Source organism: Lissotriton helveticus, chromosome 5_1 (assembly GCF_964261635.1).
Source record: "Lissotriton helveticus chromosome 5_1, aLisHel1.1, whole genome shotgun sequence".
Taxonomy (NCBI): domain Eukaryota; kingdom Metazoa; phylum Chordata; class Amphibia; order Caudata; family Salamandridae; genus Lissotriton; species Lissotriton helveticus.
Genome location: NC_136065.1, coordinates 1,940,528,984 through 1,940,543,069, shown reverse-complemented (window position 1 = coordinate 1,940,543,069; position 14,086 = coordinate 1,940,528,984). Strand labels below are relative to the sequence as shown.

The window sequence follows — 14,086 nt, the reverse complement described above, 5'->3', positions numbered from 1 at the left end:
GGGCAGTGCCCGAGGGGCCGGTGTCCGAATTTCAGCTGTGGGCTGCTTTTCTGAGCAGCCTGGGGGACGATTTGGGCGTTTTCTGCGTTGTTCGATGCCACCAGCGGCCCAGTGGGTGCCTGAGTGGGCTTTCTGGAGGCAGATGGGCGTACATCACCTCCCTTTTATCAACGGGAAGAGGTATCACTCCCTTTCTCTCGCTAGGCCAGCCCATTAATATATGCAGATTGAGCGGGGGCAGAGGGCCTGACTAAAAGTGGCCTCAGTTGCCTTCAGGTGTATTTCACCAGCGTAAACTAATCCTTGTTTTAACACCCTTTTTTTAATAAAATTTCACCAAAGCAGTTTTTTGCGGAAAGGCAATATGCAAATGAGGGCCACCTTTTTTAGCGTGCCCGAGCTGATTTTTCATCGCAATCAAACCCTGATGGTGCCCATCTTGCAAGTCCGCACTTTCTTGGCTGGATACTATTGACAGTAAATCCTAGGATTGTGCCCATTGGAAACATTTGGAAAGAAGAACACCCCGGACTCCTCACATTGATGAGAGGAGGCAGAGAGTGCCTTTGTGAAAGTAAAGAAGGCATTGACTGCTGCACCTGCCCTGGTGCACCCAGACTAAACCAATGAAAGGCGTGGGTATGCTCTTGGAGAATCAGTGCAAAATCAAGGGGATCAGCAAAAGTCAGATGCAGATTCTTCACCGGTGACCCCGTAGCAGCAGGGCTTCCGATATGCATGCAGGGGCGTAACAAACATCCCCGCAGCCCCCGCGGTGCGGGGGCCCCCTCAGCCTTGAGTAGGTGAAGGGGGCCCCCCAGCTCCTCGGTGGAGATCAGATCTGTGAGGCTCTGAAGCAGGTGCAGGCTGTCGGCTGTCTGCAGTCTGCTCGGAGCCCCTCACCTCCTCCTTCTGCCTGAAGAGAAACAATGTTTCACCTGACATTGTTTCTCTTCAGTCAGAGTCAGGCCCGGAAGGAGGAAGGGGGTGGGGGCCCCAGAATGAGCTTTCATCACAGGCACGGCCTCTGAGACCTGACGTTATTATCTCAGAGCATTTAGACAGGAAGTGGGGGCTGTCTCGGTGCCTCTCCCGGGCTAGTTGTGTGTAAAGTGAGCCTTCGCTGCTTGGGCACTACAGCAGACCCGGCTGCCTGCTCTTGCTAAGGGAGCATGAAGTATGGAAGCCACGGCTAGGGACGAGAAACTCAACCCCCTACAGACGCCAACTTCTGCCCCAAGCTGTTCTTTTGGTGAGTGACTGAAACACGCTCTGCCCTCATCCTCTCGGTCAACAGTGGTGAACTGCCACAAGCTGCTGCCACGAGGTGTTTAGATTTTGTCAGAACTGATGAGCTTTTGTGAGGCCGGGGATCCCGACTAAGGCCCCACCAGATGGTTTCATGTACAGTGCAGTTAAGGCGCCTTCATTCAGACACCAGACCCATTGTCAACGCCAATGCTTGTTTTATTTCAAAATTAGGAACATATTAATAATTCTTAAGAGTTCTTGCAAGGATTGAAATGTTGAGACAACAACTGAAAGGTGACAAAAGAAGAAACAGTGAATACATTAATTTAGAAAAAATGAAAGCTGTGGGAGTGCACTGAGGTACTGTGATTGGTGGCTACCTTTTGTGCCTACGTAAGAATTTGCTTCAGACAGATCTATTGTCTGTTAATCTATTTACTCTCAGTTGGAACAGGCTAGGGTACCATCTCCTCCCAAACTAGAAAACTATTTTTATCAACCCCAGATGTCAGTTTTGGTTTCATATCACGAAAGCATTTCAGACACTTCAAAAGTCTTGTAAAATGTAACTTGTCTTTTGCACTGACTGCTTGCTTCAAATGGGGCATCACGGGAAAGCATACTGCAGAACTAACAAAAATACCTGCTGTCCCAGTGGCTCTCTCATTCCAAACATCAAGCTATGAGACATCAGGGAATCCTTATTCTTGTTTATTCAATGGATTGATTTAATCCCTTGATGGTTTCAATAAACGTACATCCATCAATAGGACAATACAGTTTTCCTGTATCAATGCTCAATACATTATCCTGTATTAATGCTTATGAGTTTATGAGCTTATAATCAACTGGTTTTTATGTAAAGAGCTCTGACACCTTCGGGTAATGTTCGCGCTATATAAAATCGCATTAAATAAATAAATAAATAAAGTTAACGGGCTCACGGGATGGGAGGGTGTCTCCAGACCTTAAAATGATGTTTTCTACACCTGTGGATGATGTGTGTTTAAGCCAGTGGGTCCATCTTCGGCGTTCCAGAGTCTAAGTAGAGGTGGGCAGTGGCACACCAACAAATTAAGAGGGAAGAGTCCAAGGGGCAGATTTACAAGCCCCCAGCGCCACCAGTACAGCCCCCTGCGCCACCACTACGTTACTTTTCATGACGTACTGGTGGCACAGGGGGCTCCTCCATATTTACAGGGAGAGGAAAAGCCACCCTGCGTGACTTTTCCTCTCCTTGTAAATACGGCCCTTTCACACGCAGCACTTTGCGTTGAAGGGGCGTTCCATGGGTGTTGCTGTGGGTGTTCCCACGCAACACCCTTGGAACAAGACACATCTCCAGATTTACGAGATCGTAAATCTGGAGCTGCATCTGAATGCTACGCCACCCTAGAGGTGGCGTAGGGAGGCGCAAGAGGAGAAATGTTTTATTTTCTCCTAATTTTTCCTCTTTCAATGCATGCTGCATTCTACAGCACGCATTGAAAGAGGAAAAAGCCTTTTGTGATTGTTTTTGTGCAGGAAGGTGCCCCTTCCTGCACAAAAACAATCTCCCCATGGTGCAGGCATCCTTGCACCATGGTGAAAGGGTGCATGTGCCGGCGCATGGCATCTGTTTGTGTGCCAGCGCAGGGGAGAGCACATAAATGCGACATATTCTTGTAAATATGTCGCTTTCCTGTGCTCTGAAAGTGCTGCAGCAGGGCGCAGCCAAAGGTCTTGCGGTGCCCGCTGCAGCACTTTCTTGTAGATCTGTCCCAAGGGTCTGGGTTGGCTCTTAGAGCCCTTGCACCAGCCGAGCCCTGGAAATGTTACCATCATTCAAAATATAGTACATTCTCTTCAAAATTAAAATAGTACATTCCTTTGACATGCGACAGGTTTGACATTAATAAGTTACATTATAGGTTTATATTGAGAGGTAATGAAGAAAAGGGGCTGATGCAAAATATTTGCCTGAGAATACAGTGTGGTTAAGTGGGGAAGTTGAGATTCCTCCTGGGCTTTCTAGTTTCACTTTGTACAAGTCAACCACTAAAGGGATATCTGTCTTTTTTTAACCCCTTGGGCGCGGGCACGATTCTGCACCTGTGCGGCACTTCTAATGAGTGGGCGGGTTCATGGCGGCCCCCAGCCGTCATCAGCACACGAGCACTGTGATGCATGACGGCCGGGGGCCGTCATCAGCATGGAAGGGGTTAACACAACTGTTAGTGCTTTGTTTTTAACTTTGTGTGCTACAGTAGAGCGCAGGTGGCAGACAGAACCACGTCAAAACTTGGCTTGTTTGGCTCGAGGTTCCATGAGAACCTGGAGCTGACCCAGAGCCCGGCTCGAGCTATAAGTGGCCTGCCCACCTCTAAGTGCTTCAGTGTGTGATGCTCCAACGGTGAGGAGTACCAAGTGCCTAAGTAACAACTGTGAAAAGAGCTCCTCGGCTAGTAGCCTCTCGAGTCTTTACCAGTTGATTTGGAAGGAGCTCTGGTATTAATTGCTCTTCTTCGTATGTGTTAATTTCTGTAGTGTTAAAGCGCACAGTAGCGGTCAGCGCAGCATCTTGCATAGCTAAATAAATAATTCTATTGTATTTGTCCTTTTTTTACCTCTTACTCATACCCGCTCAGCTTTGTGTAGATAACAGTGTTGTTTAGGTATTGCATCACCTCAGGTGTAATTCGTATGGCTAATGAATGACCGACCACACGCATGTATGTCCCGTTTTCGGAAAATCTGTCTACCCAGTTAAAGTTGCTTTCTACACCATATTCCCCCAGTTTAACCGTTTTAAACTTGCCTGCCATGTGAATGGCACAAAAGGCGCAACTCATTTCCTGACGGTGTTCATTCAAATTTGGATGGAAACCAGGTTTGTTTGTTATTTAATCTGTTATGAGACCCAAACTTTTCCATCTATTTCTCAAAAATAATAGTCACTGTAATTGGACACTACAAAGCTCACGCATGACATGGTTTTCTCTATTTTGTCTTCACTTGCATAATAAGGTACTCGTAGTGGTCGCTGGAAGTAGGAGCAGTGGTACAATCCTATTCGTTTTAACTTTCCACTATCAATGATTTGAGCGCTAAGAACGGAAGCATTTCAATTTTGAGTCGAGTGAGTTTACTTCCTTATCTCTGGAAAAAGAAACATGCCACTGAGATAAAGTTCTCTCAGAGATGGAACATACATAATATTAAAAGTCACCGGTCTTATCTGGATGATGATCTTTGTCGCCAGCTCTGTAAAAAGAAAGTCAAGCCTCCATTGAGTTCCAACTGAAAGTTGTAAAACATCTGTTCGCTATGCACGACGAATTCCACTCGGATATGGAAGGTTTGTTGGAAGTGTGCATCCTGAAGTAATGTGTGCCCTCATGTAACTTAACTGGTGCTATGTAAAGCGCTCTGATATCTGATTCGGGTCAAGTTTGCTCTATATAAAACACTACAAAAAAAATAAATAAAAATATATGTATGATGGTACTGTATTTCTGTGTTTGCATTTAAATTGCACTTACTACCCCTGAACGAGGCATAGAAACGCTTTGTGACGAGTATAGATAGTCTAGAGGAGAGTAAATATTTTTAGGTTGTAGGGATATGATTTTAAAGAACAAGAGTCTGAGCTGTGAAATGAGATGTGACAATTGGCATAGATAGACTAGTAGAAAATGTGTCAGGCAGACATGAACCGTAAGGGAAGATGATGAGGGTGGACAGGAAGGAGAGGTAAATAACTTTAACTGAAGGTCAGTTGTTGATGCAGGCTTTTGGGAATATATTAGGAGGAGTCTTTTTGAGATAGTTTATGATCTGGGAATATAAAACAGAAGAAGGAACCAACCCTATTTGCATGTTTTTGTAGAGTATTGCCTTGTATTGTGTTATGGGATGATGCGCCGCCGACGAGGCAGCAAAATGCTGACAGGGCCAGGAGAATGTTTGTAGCTCCTGGAACAGGATCTGCTGGGACACATTGGAAGGTAAGTAAGCATTTGCAATGCAATTGGTCTCGAATTTGTGAGAGTTAGAGCTATTGACGTTGTAAAGGACAATGTATTTTACCTATGCATTTTCTGTTTGGGATTGTGTGTCTTGGAGTGGGATTATCTGGAATGGTATTTTGCGTTGTGGAGTGGTATGTAGTGGAGTTGACTTATGTTGTGTGCTATTAAATATTGTAGCATGATGTGGAATTTTGTGGAGTAGATTGGATGCATGTGGTATGTTGAGAAATTGTGTTGTTGGTTTGAATTATGTAGTTTGTTGTTCAATTATGTGGTATGGAATGGAAATTTGTAGAGTTGAATTGTGACGAGGTGGAAGTGTGCGGTGTTGAGTGAAAATTATGTTGAGTGGTATTATGAGGCATGGTATGAAGTGTAGTTATGTGGATTGTTGCTACGTGGCATAGACTGGATTTGTGTGGACTGTATTTATCCAGTATGAAGTAGAGCTTAATTATGTGGAGGTTAATTATGTGGTGCCAAGTGGTATTATGTGGAGTGTAATTATGTTGTGTGATGAATTGTGTGGGTATGAATTGTGGAATTGTGGGGGCGTGGCTACGACACTGCCGAGCATGGACGCCTGAGCCCTGAGCTCCGGGTCGGTCTCGGTGTTTATCCTGCTTGAGGACCCCTCTGGCGGCACCACCACCCGGGATTGATCCCTGATCTTCGCGGGATACTCTAGCGCCGAACTGGAGTGCCCTGGGTCCCGTGGTCGCTGGGGACTGAGCTCTTCAGAGGGAGCTGCGGAGGCGGCCGCCGGCCATTTTGCTTGGGCCTGTGTCTCGCGGCCGATCCCCGGCCTCGATTTCTGAGGGGCCCCCGGAGACCGAGCCGCTGCGGGTGCCGGAGGACGGTGTTGGTGGGTACCCTGACCCCGAGTGCGGGAGATCGCCCCTGGGAACCCGACGGACTGGAAGCGACGGGCCAGGCACCGGTAGGAGGAGTGCCGGGACGCTGGTGTTGCGGAGCGGATCGGAGTGGGCTCCGGGAGCGGAGGCGCCCGTCAGTGGTGAGCGGCGCCGTGGACGACCGGCGCTCTGGCCCTGCGGCGTCATTGGTGAAGTAACGCCGGCCTGGTGCCGGGGGTGCCGTTTTGGCTGAGGATCTGCTGGGCAGTGACGGCGTATCGGATGGACTGGTGGCCGCAGTGATTGTGGGGGCCCGAGCTTGTCTGGGGGGGCCCCCCTGGCCCACAGCGGACATTGGCAGCAACGATCTTGGCACCGCCTCGCAGACCGCAGGCCGCAGGGTGCTGGGGGCGCTGCAGACTCCTCGGGGCGGCCATCTGGCCCTGAGTGGGGACCTGGGTCCACTCTGCTGACATCCTGGACTCTTGCATTGGGTCCTGACGGCCATCGAGAGAGGACCGGAGCGGCGTAGGGTTGTTGGTGGTTTGTGCTGGAGGCTGCGGGGACCCGGAGCGGAGGGAGTCCCATTGAGGTGCCGGGTGCCGAGGTCCGGCTGGGCCTGCTGGCTGCCCCCCCCCTTTTTTCTCTTCCCTTCATCGTGTACGACCCTGCCATCTCACCAGGCTTGCCGGCGGGATAACGACTTTGGCCTTCTTTGAAGAACATGTTGGGACGGCCCTGCAGTGTTTGGCGTCGGCTAGTCTCCATGGGGAAGCCGCGGAAGGGGACGGGCGCAGCACCGCCGGACCAAGTTGAAGATTCTCTTGACGCCCATGACCTGCAGCAGACGGGCGATCGGGCGACAGGGCTGCAGCAGCAGCAGATGGACCAAATTCTTAAGGCAATAGGGGAAACGAGAGAGGCGCTGCGCCAGGACATCGCCCAGGTCTCCACGAGCCTTGGCCTCTTGAAGGCGGACCATAACAAGCTTGCTGACCGCGTCAAGGCCGCGGAGCTGGTAATAGAGACATTGGAGCCGGCCCAGAAGGCGTCGGATGCCACGCTGGTGGACTTAACCCGCAGGGTGCAGCAGTTGGAACGGAGAGCGGCTGACGCGGAAGGACGCAACAGACGCAACAATATCCGCGTGGTGGGTCTACCCGAAAATATTGAAGGGGACGACATGGTTGCGTACTTGGAGAACTGGCTGCGGGAGGTGGTGGTCCCTGAAGGTTTGACGCACTTCTACACATTGGAAAGAGCTCATAGGGTCCCGGCTCGCCCCCTTGCCCCGGGACGGCCTCCCCGGCCGGTGATAGCTCGGCTACTTCACTTCAGGGACCGGGACATCATATTGCGGCAGGCTAGGCTGGCTGGTCCTTACAAGGTGGACAATGCGTCTGTGTCGATATTTCCTGACTACTCCCAGGAGGTCCAGCGCAGCCGTTTCTCCTTCATCGCTGTCAAGAGGGCTCTCCGCGATGAGGGGGTGCAGTACTCTCTGTTGTTCCCGGCTCGCCTGAGGGTACTGGTGGATGGAGTGGCGACGTTCTGTGACTCCCCGGACGACGCTTGGCAGTAGTTGGAGCGGTATCGAGCGGGCAAGGATGGCACGGGCGCCTGGACGGGGAATGCTGAGGACCGGCCGAAACCGCGCAGGAGCAGGCGTAATCGGAGGAGAGAACAGGGCAGGAGGTCCCCCTCAGCCTCACAGACGGACCAGGAGAGGAGAGCTGCCTTACAAGCGGTGTCGGACATCTCCGGAGCAGTGCCTGAGACCCAGGTGGCGGACTCAGGCTCCAGGTTGGGTTCGGATGAGGCGGAACCGGGCGGTTCGGATGAGGTTTCGGACAAGGAAACTGGGGGGTTGCCTCAGATCACCCCGCAGACAGCTGATGGACTATTGGATGAGTGACTACGGGACGCTGAGTAATGGACAGTAAGGGGGTGTGCTGACCCTGTGGGGTGGGCACGTTATGGGCGGTTGGGGTCCTGCTTTCTGAGCGGATGGGAATATAGCTGTACTCTGCTCCTTGTGGGAGGTGCTGGGTCCCTGGCCTTCTCAGTGGGGAGTGGTGCTGCTGGGAGGGGGATGGGGGAGGTCTACTCTTAGTCGGGATCGACCTCTCCTGGTGTGACGGGTCTTGGCTATCCGGCCGGCTGGTGTGGAGTCACCCCCTCGATCTCACATAACTTGTGAGTCTCTGGTATCTTCCGGAGTTTCCCTCGTACTCGGGGGTTGGGTTTGGATGGGTGACAACTGTTTGATGCCTGTTCTGGGGGTGGGTGGGATGGGAGTTGGTTGGAGTTGCTTTGGGGTTTCTGAGTTTCTGGGAATTGTCAGTGTGCCGATGAGACTGTGGGGAATTGGACTTTCCTCTGTGCCCGTTGATGGCGGCTAGATTAGACTTGAAGTGCATTTCCTGGAATGTGCGGGGGCTCAACTCCATGAGGAAGAGATACAAAGTGCATGCGTATTTAGTCCGGAGGGGGGCCCAGGTGGCTTTTTTGCAGGAGACGCATTTAACATTGGCAGAAGGGCAGGCGCTGCAGCGGCGAAGGAGATGGCAACTCTTCTATACTACTTACTCTGCGCATGCTAGGGGGGTGCTAATTTGGGTGCGGGCGGGTGTCCCCTTTCAGCCATTGACCACTAGGGTGGATCCGGAAGGGAGGTTTGTGGCAGTGTTGGGGAGGCTGGATGGCCGGGATGTTGCGTTTTGCTGTGTTTACGCCCCTAACTTTGATCAGGCTGCGTTCTTCTCCGTGTTGTCAAGCCGGTTGCCGGATATGCTCGTGGGTACGGTGTACATGGGAGGGGACTTTAATTCTGTGGCAGATGTTGAGATGGACCGTTCCCATCCGCCGCTTGCTCAGTCGGTGGTGCGCAGAGTGGCCAAGGCTCGGAAGGATTGGCAGGACCGGTGGAGACTCCGGGACGCGTGGAGGACGTGTCATTCCACAGACAGGGACTATTCGTTTTATTCGGTACCACATGATTTGCATGTGCGTCTCGACACTTTCCTCTGCTCGGGTGGGGCTCAGGAGCTTACGCGTGGTTGCGAGTACCTGGCGCGGACCATATCGGACCATAACCCTTGCCTGCTTACGGTCCACTGGACCAGACAGCGGCAGCCGGTTCCCACGTGGCGGTTGAACCCGCTGGCGCTGGAGGACCCGGTCTTCCACGCTGAAATGCAGGACTGCATTGAACGTTATTTCCTTGAGAACTTGGGAACCGCGTACACTCGAGCAATTGAGTGGGACGCCTTCAAGGTGGTGGTGCGAGGCGCGTGCCTCTCGTCCTCGTCGGGGGTTCGCCGGACGCTACTGGCTGATGTCACACGACAGGAGGCTGCTCTGCGGCAGGCGGAGAGGAGCGGCCACGGGGCGGGCGGTAATAGGGAAGAAGTACTGGCGGCTCGAGAGCGGGTGGCCACCCAGGTGGAGAGGCTCCGCTGCCATGACTACCGGGAATATATGGTCCGAGCGCATGCGGAACGGGATCGGGTCGGCTCGCTGCTGGCATGGCTGGCTAATCCTGACACTAGGGTTACGCCGATTTTGTCGCTGGCTACTCCGACTGGGGGCCTGGTCCATTCGCAGCAAGAGATAAACACTCAGTTCCGGGATTACTATGCGGAACTTTATCGGAGCAGGATGGCGGCGCGCCCGGCGGCACTGGATGCCTTTCTTGAAGAGGCTCAGCTGCAGCGGCTGGATCCAGAGCAGGGCGCCGCGTTGGGGGCGGCTATTACGCTGGGGGAGATCAGAGCGGCAATTAAGCATATGGCCAGGAAGAAAACACCAGGGGGGGGTGGCCTCCCGGTGGAGTTTTATGCTGCATATGTGGATCTCCTGGTGACTCGATTGCACCAGGTCTATGGGGAGGCCTGGGAGCGAGGTAGATTGCCGGCATCGGCGCGAGAGGCAATCGTAGTCCCGCTGTTGAAAAAGGGCGGCCTCCCCACAGCTAGGACGGCATATCGTCCGCTATCGATGCTCACGGTGGACTACAAGGTGTTGAGCAGGATCTTGGTGACACGGCTGACTGCCCATATGTGCTCTCTGGTGCACCCGGACCAGTCGGGCTTTATCCCCACTAGGAACACCTCGACATGCATTCGGCGCCTGATAAGGGTCATGGATGTTGAAGGGGAGGGCCCCACGGGGGCGGCCGTGCTGTCGGTGGACATCGAAAAGGCGTTCGATAGTGTGGAATGGCCTTATTTGTTCTGCGTACTCCTTCGGTTCGGGCTGGGTGATGGCTTCGTACGTTGGACGAGGCTGCTATATGAGTCGGCCACTGCTAGGGTACGAACGGGCCGCTCCATATCTGAGGCGTGCTCGGTAGGACGGGGCACCAGGCAGGGTTGCTCATTATCCCCGCTCCTTTTCGCTTTGGCGATTGAGCCGCTGGCGGCGCGGGCCCGACAGGGTCGGTACTTTGAGGGGGTACCGTCACGCGGCGATTTGCATTATATCTCCTTGTATGCCGATGACCTCTTGTTATACCTGGCCGATGTCGATGCGTCAGTGACGGGAGCACGGGCCTTGCTCCAGGAATTCGGGAACCTGTCGGGCCTCCGGGTTAATTGGTCTAAGACCTGCCTCTTCCCCTTGACTTCCCGCTGCGCCCAGCCTGAGGTGCTGGATGGCCTGCGCTGGGTACCGGATTGCCTGCAATACCTCGGAGTCCATATATATCACACCTATTCACTCCTTTATGAGGGGAATGTGGGTAGGGCCATGAGGGGCATTAGAGGTAGCATGAGGTTTTGGAGCGTCCTTCCGTTGTCTGTGGCAGGGCGAATTGCGTTGTTGAAAATGGTGGTCCTGCCGCGCCTACTAAACTTTTTCCGCACGCTGCCGGTGTGGATACCGCCCTCCTTTTTCCGAACATTACGATCTGCGGTGATAGGTTTTATCTGGGGCACTGGCCGGCGACGCATAGCCCTGAATACTTTGCTTAGGTCCCGAGAGGAGGGTGGCTTAGCAGTGCCGGACTTCGAATGGTATTATTTGGCTGCTCAGCTTCAGTGGCTCACGCAGGCGGTGGCGCGGGAATTTAGAGGACCGGATGGACCGCAGGGTCGGATTGTGCCGCGCCATGTCCTGTCCTTATTGTGCTTCAACAGGAGCTTCGGTTGGAGCGGCTGACTCTTGAGGAGCGTACCCTTCGCCAGTGCTGGCTGCGTGGCCACAGGCGGGTGGGGTGTCGCGCCCCGTATGCGCCGGAGATTCCCTTGGGCATGTGTACTGCCCTCCCGCATGGTGGGGACTGGTCGGCGCTTGCCAGTTGGGAGGACTCCGGGGTCCACATGCTAGGGGATTTGTATCGGGACGGCGCCTTGATGCCGTTCGGTGCCCTGCAGGAGGCCTTCGATCTGCCGAGGGGTGACTTCTTGTTACATGCGGCTTTGGTTACTGGGATTCAGAGGCGCTGGAGGATGGGGCTGGTGAAACCGCCCACGTCGTTGGGCTGCCAGTATGTCGTGATGGCGGCTGGCACTTGTAAGGCCATCACGTGCCTGTACCGGAGGCTGGCGCTGGCTGATCCTCCTCCCCTTGATGGGCTGCGGGAGCGCTGGGAGGCTGACCTTGGTCGGCAGATACCGGAGACGACCTGGCCTCAGCTTGTATGCAGGGCCTGGAAGGGCACTCGTAACGTTCGGTTTCAACTAGTTCAGTATTACACACTCCATAGGGCGTACTGGACACCTGCCAAAATCCAATGGATCTTCGGTGGTGCGCAATCGTTATGTCCGCGCTGTGCCGCGGGGGACGCTGATTTTGCGCATATGTTCTGGTCGTGCACAGGGCTTGGCACATACTGGATTGATGTTTTCGCTTGCCTGCATACGGTTACGGGTCGTCAGGTTGATGCAGACGCGGGTGCATGCCTGCTACTTTGGTTTCCCCATACCCCTGCCACTAAAGTCACTAGCAAGTTTTATGATTTGGGGTTCATAATGGCCAAGAGGGAACTTACTCTACATTGGAAATCTAGAGGGGGCCCTAACTTCCTGAGGTGGCGGAGGTGCTTCCTGCAATGGGCCGCGTGCGAAGGCTCTCTCAGATTGCAATTAGCTAGGCGTACGGCCAACGATAGGGCGCTAGATACGGCCAGGGCGTGGAGCGCGCTTGTGACAGATTTGCAATCACTTTTGGAGGCTGAAGATGGTGGAGAGGCTGGCGGGCCGGCGACTCTGGAGGGGGGCGTGGGGCAGGGGGAGGTGGAGGTTGGTGTGGTGGAGGAGGGGAATTAGACAGTGAGCCGGGTACTGGGAGAGGGCGGACTGCATGAGTCACTTGAGCCCGAGATCTTGTGCAGCATTGGGCAGTACCTGGATTTCTGTATGGACATGGACCGGAGAGGGGTATCACCTGCTGTCTATAGGGTAGATCTGACGAGCCATGACAAGGACATGGAGGCACACTGACAAGGGGGTGTAAGGGTAGAGGGGGAGGTGGGAGATTCTGGATAGGGATTGTTGTGGGGACTGCAAGACAGTGACATGGCTGTATGTGCTAAGATCGGACGGGTCTGTGAACCACGATTGTATGCTGTGTGCACAAAATCAATAAAAAACAGTTTAAAAAAAAAAAAAATGAATTGTGGAATTGTGTCATGTGTGGAATTATGTGGTATGTTGTGGTGTATAATTGTGCATAGTGGCATTATGCAGCATGTTGCAGAGTTGTATTTTGTGGAGGGTAATTATGTGTTTTGGAGTCGAGTGTAAATATGTTGTGTGGAGTGTAATTATGTGGTTTGGGGTGGTATTAAGTTGTGTGGAATGTTATTATGTGACGTGGTTTTATGTGGTATGGAGAGAAGTGGAAATATGAGTTTTATTGAGATGTTCAAATGTGCTGTGTGTGGTAGATTTAGGTGGCATGGATTTGGACCAACTGTGCACGCTATGGCTTTTATATCATGGGGTATAAAGTTGACGATTGTCCATTTTTCTTTGTAAAATTAATATGGGCTGTTTCTTTACCTTCTGGTACATTTCTGAACAATTTGTTAGGCTAAATTGTATTGTTTAATTGTGTGCCCATGCAGGGAAGAACAAGTGTCTGGCAGACATGCAAAAAAATAATCCTACGTCTCAGTATTAACTTAAACACTTCTAAGCAGTAATTCCAATCTGAGAATGGGACCCCGAGAACCTGCTCCACTTCTGCTGCCATCCACCAGCTACATTGGCTGCCAGTGGCCAGACCTGTGGAGTTCAAGTCCCTGTGCCTCGCGTTTAAAATCTTGAATTCATCTTCACCTGGCATTCTAGCCACCTTCATCGCACCCTACATTCCCTCCCTCCGACTCTGTTCTACGGACCAACATTTGGTCCGTAGTTCCGAGGGTGAGGAGAGTACAGGGCGGTGGGCGCGCTTTCTGCACTCGGACAGCCAAATTATGGAATTCTCTCCCTTTGCCTATTCGCAGTTTGAAAAACTACTTCGCGTTCCGTAAGGCAATAAAAACGTATCTTTTCCCGTCACCTTAGCTTCTCGTGCCCTTTTTAGTGGTCTCTCCATTTGAGTGTCCGGACGCCCCTCTGCTGGGGTAGCTGCGCGTTCTACAATCTATTTAATATAACAATGAGTTACCTGTTTGCTTTACGATAGTTAGTAAAACAAGTAAGTGCTTTGCAAGCCTGTATATGTAGCAAGGGTTTTAAAGGGACTAGTTTCCGTGCACGGTATTGCTTTTTCCAGTTCACCGAAGGGATAAAAACATCTCCAGATAATAATAGGGTTGACAGGATGGTGCGATAGCAGACTAATGATACATATGGATCTGGTGAGGACTGCGGGCAGCAAATGCTTGATACGCTATTTGCATAAGAAAATACTATATATTTTTTTCGTTATCCTCCATTAGTTATTAGTAAAGAAGGGGGAAGAGAAGTGTTCACCGACAGCATTCGGTTAGTCTCAGGGAGACAAAGAATGCTGTGGTCT

At 52.3% G+C, this 14,086-nt stretch overlaps 1 long non-coding RNA gene across 1 annotated transcript in view; it reads left to right on the top strand.

The window, feature by feature from the left end:
* Positions 1-1,120: 1,120 nt before the first annotated feature.
* LOC144753900 (uncharacterized) overlaps positions 1,121-14,086 on the top strand; it is a 232,416-nt gene continuing 219,450 nt past the window's right edge. Inside the window, exon 1 of the long non-coding RNA XR_013594590.1 lies at positions 1,121-1,252. This is a non-coding gene — a long non-coding RNA (uncharacterized LOC144753900). The remainder of the gene's footprint in view (positions 1,253-14,086) is intronic.